The following is a 4405-nucleotide window of genomic DNA, read 5'->3' on the forward strand; positions in this document are numbered from 1 at the left end:
GTGTGTGTGTGTAGTGCCCTCCGTCCAGCGCTCCCTCCCTCCATCCCTGTCTCCCATGTCACACTCCACTGGCGCCCGGAAGAGAGGTGACTGACTTTAAGTGACTTTGAAAAGTGAGAGTCCATCTCCTCTGCCACTCACACACGTCTATCTGCATATCTCTGCATACACACACACACGTCTATCTGCATATCTCTGCATACACACACACACGTCTATCTGCATATCTCTGCTCACACACACACACATCTATATGCATATCTCTGCACACACATTCGCTTTGAACAAGCTGACATCGCCGCAATCCAAGCAAATCGGATCCACGCTTGTGATGATCAAGAAAAACAAACACATAATCTACAGCTTTCCAAGGGAGGCTGGAGACAATGCTTTGATAAGAGTGATTATTTTTAGTGCAGCATGTACCATCATACAAGGTGGGAAATAATCATGACATGCCCAAATTCTCCCTTTTCACTGCCTCAAACAATGTGAGCTATTACATATTCTTTTGTGCCATGATCAGACCCCAACACTCAGTATTATAATTCACTATGCTATTCTCCCATCTGATAAATGTGAAGCAAATCCTGGAGTGTCAGCAGAGAGCAGAGCACCATGTTTCTTTGTCAGTGGTGATGGTTTAGAGCTCTTTTAGAGCAGCCAAATTGAGAGGAAGAGAGAGAGAGAGAGAGAGAGAGAGAGAATGAGAGAGTGAAGCAAGAGAGAAAAAAGAGAGCGAGAGAGATAAAGGAAGGGTGGGTGAGAAGCTTACAGCATTATCCTCCTGTTAAGAGGGAGGAACATGCACCCAAATCCAGGAAATAGTGGAGGATGATTTGGCATGGGGCTGCTTCAGTCACCCGCCTGCTGTTTAGAGAGGCTCCAGGGGGGATTGATCCGTTCGGAGGAAGACAGTAGACATGCCTTTGTGCTTGGTGGCTGTGGACTGGCCAAGTCAGCGCCTACAACACAAAGCAAGCCCTTCACATGAAAGTCCATGTGGTATACCCTCTCCATGTGGTGATCCAAACTCAGAGAAGGAGCAAATTAAAAGCACACACACACACACACACGCATGCACAGACACACACTCACACACACACACACACACATACACGCGTGTGCACACACACACACACACACACACACACATACACGCATGTGCACACACACACACACACACACTCACACACACACTCACACACACACACACAGACACACACACACATACACGCACGCACACACACACACACACACACACAAACACACACACACACACACACAACCACACACACACACACACACACACACACACACACACACACACACACACACACACACACACACACACACACACACACACACACACACACACACACACACACACACACACTGGCTAAGGAGCAAATTAAAAGCTAACGGCTTGTTTCCCAGTTTATAGGGGCTCTGCTCCCACGGTTAGTCGCTGCCTCTCCTTCCCCTCTGCCTGCCAGCCAGGCTTTTATCTAATGGCTGAGACAAAAAATACCCCCACACCCACGCCACAAAATGAAAGGCTCTGAAACAGAGTGGCAGGGAGCAGATATTTCGGTCGGTTCTGACCTGTCCGGAAACATGCCCACAAGGCACGTGTCCTAAAACTGAAAGAGCTATTTTGGAGATTTGCAATGTAGATAGCAGCACTTAAAAAAAGCATTTTTGAGGAAAAAGAGGAAAAATGCATATATTTAGAACAAATACATCGGGATGCATCCTATACAACCACAAATACCTACAGGAACAACCAGTATGAAATAGTGAGATCTGATATGGTTCCACCACCTTTGAAGTGCAGAAAATCTGGGGCGTAAATGTGCAACCATGACAATTTCACAATTCCTTTCAAAGTGTGAAGCTTTCATTTGTGTGTCAGGCAGTTGAGTGCACCTTTAGTCATGGCTGTGTGAAACGCTCATGCTGTATCGATGCGTAGGGATGAAATAAGGCCTTCTGCTCATGTGGTCAGCATGAAGCCAGCACTGTCTCTCCCTGGCACACAACCAGCGTTACCAGACTCTCTAGCCCTCTATGACATGAAGTGACTCTGTGTAACTAATGCTGTCCTGCATATGACACCTGCACTGTCTGAACGGACCTGTCTGTGCAGCGATCAGAGGGGGACGTGAGGCAAACGGCACTAATTAAAACTTAGGCGCGCAGCCCCATTCTATTTTGCAAGATGTCAGGGCGAGAAAAAAAAGCCTATCAGCAAAGTAAACACTGTTATCAGATGATGCCCTGTCACCGTGGAGATAGAAATGCCACACTGTCAACTACAGAGAGTCTCTCACCATCACTCAGGCTCGGAATTGATCCACACTTTTATTGATCTGTTTCCCGTGAATAATTTATGCAGCCGTGCGCTTTTCCAAGGATAAGAGAACAAAGCAGTGAGTTGCCACACTGACACACAAAGAAATAAACTCGCCCACAAAGGTACGTTATCATGCGGTACCTCCAGGTCCATACAGAGCATGTTCATAGGCCTAATCCACAGGCATGACACTGGAGGAGGATGGGGGGGGGGGACATAGATGCTGGCTGATGTTAAGTGACTATGATCTCTTTTTTTATTATTATTTCTTTGAATTATATCATTTTGTATTATTATTTCTTTCTTTTATTTCCATATCTCTCTGTCATGCCATGCCAAAGGACAACGGATGAAAACTAGCTAACCAAGCTAATTCCCGTGCATTTACATTTTCTGGGAAATGTTTTATCAATGTACACTGTCCCTTTTCAAATAAACGCATAAATAAATAGATCACCTGTCCAAACCCACAGACCCGTGTGCATTGACTGTATGAAGGGGAGCCTCCAGCTTTGTGCATCGTTCATGGCTTCTGGCAGAGGTCCTGCAGCAGTGCAGTCACTGTGGCTCTGCACAGATATATAAGCTGTCATCCAGTCCATGTGCTACCATGGCCACACACACTCATGGATGGAGCGAAGCCATGCAGGGGCTGTTATCACTCGCTGACTCTCATTTCAGGGGAAACAACAAATGGCTGTCGGTGGTGAAGCCGGACCGCAGGTTTCAACAAAAGCTGCCCCCTGTCTAATCTGACTGTAATGCCGTGTTGGCGAGCTGAGCAGGAGGGGGGCTTTATGAGAAGACAGATGTTCCGAGAGCCTGCGTCAGGACTGGGATCTGACCCCCAAGCCAAGGCAGACTCTCTCAGTGACTTCATCCGCAGTGTGTGCCAGCGAGCCTCCCCAGCTCCAGAAGCCAATCCATCTTAGTGCTGTCTCCACCTGCCTCCACCTCTCCTTCTTAAGCCTATCCTAACTCCCTCTCTCCCCTCCTCCCTCCCTCTCTCCCCTCCTCCCTCTCTCCCCTCCTCCCTCCCTCTCTCCCTCCCTCTCTCCCCTCCTCCCTCCCTCTCTCCCATCCTCCCTCCCTCTCTCCCCTCCTCCCTCCCTCTCTCCCCTCCTCCCTCCCTCTCTCCCCTCCTCCCTCTCTCCCCTCCTCCCTCCCTCTCTCCCTCCCTCTCTCCCCTCCTCCCTCCCTCTCTCCCCTCCTCCCTCCCTCCCTCCCTCTCTCCCTCCCTCTCTCCCCTCCTCCCTCCCTCTCTCCCTCCCTCTCTCCCCTCCTCCCTCCCTCTCTCCCATCCTCCCTCCCTCTCTCCCCTCCTCCCTCCCTCTCTCCCCTCCTCCCTCCCTCTCTCCCCTCCTCCCTCCCCTCCTCACTCCCTCTCTCCCCTCCTAACTCCCTCTCTCCCCTCCTCCCTCCCTCTCTCCCCTCCCTCTCTCCCCTCCTAACTCCCTCTCTCCCCTCCTCCCTCTCTCCCTCCTCCCTCTCTCTCTCCCCTCCTCCCTCCCTCTCTCCCTCCCTCTCTCCCCTCCTCCCTCCCTCTCTCCCTCCCTCTCTCCCCTCCTCCCTCCCTCTCTCCCCTCCTCCCTCCCCTCCTCACTCCCTCTCTCCCCTCCTAACTCCCTCTCTCCCCTCCTCCCTCCCTCTCTCCCCTCCCTCTCTCCCCTCCTAACTCCCTCTCTCCCCCTCCTCCCTCTCTCCCCTCCTCCCTCTCTCCCTCCCTCCCTCTCTCCCCTCCTCACTCCCTCTCTCCCCTCCTCCCTCCCTCTCTCCCTCCCTCTCTCCCCTCCTCCCTCCCTCTCTCCCTCCCTCCCTCTCTCCCCTCCTCACTCCCTCTCTCCCCTCCTCCCTCCCTCTCTCCCTCCCTCTCTCCCCTCCTCACTCCCTCTCTCCCCTCCTCCCTCCCTCTCTCCCTCCCTCTCTCCCCTCCTCCCTCTCTCTCTCCCCTCCTCCCTCCCTCTCTCCCCTCCTCCCTCCCTCTCTCCCTCCCTCTCTCCCCTCCTCACTCCTCTCTCCCCTCCTCCCTCCCTCTCTCCCTCCCTCTCT

General features: G+C 52.2%; 1 protein-coding gene across 1 annotated transcript in view; it reads right to left on the reverse strand.

Annotated features, from left to right (window-relative positions):
* The window catches only part of LOC308365429 (E3 ubiquitin-protein ligase SH3RF3-like), a gene marked incomplete at both ends in the record, with an annotated part of 119851 nt that overhangs the window by 78950 nt on the left and 36496 nt on the right, over positions 1–4405 (reverse strand). The window lies entirely within an intron of this gene.

This window comes from Sprattus sprattus, assembly GCF_963457725.1.
Source record: "Sprattus sprattus genome assembly, chromosome: 5".
NCBI lineage: Eukaryota > Metazoa > Chordata > Actinopteri > Clupeiformes > Clupeidae > Sprattus > Sprattus sprattus.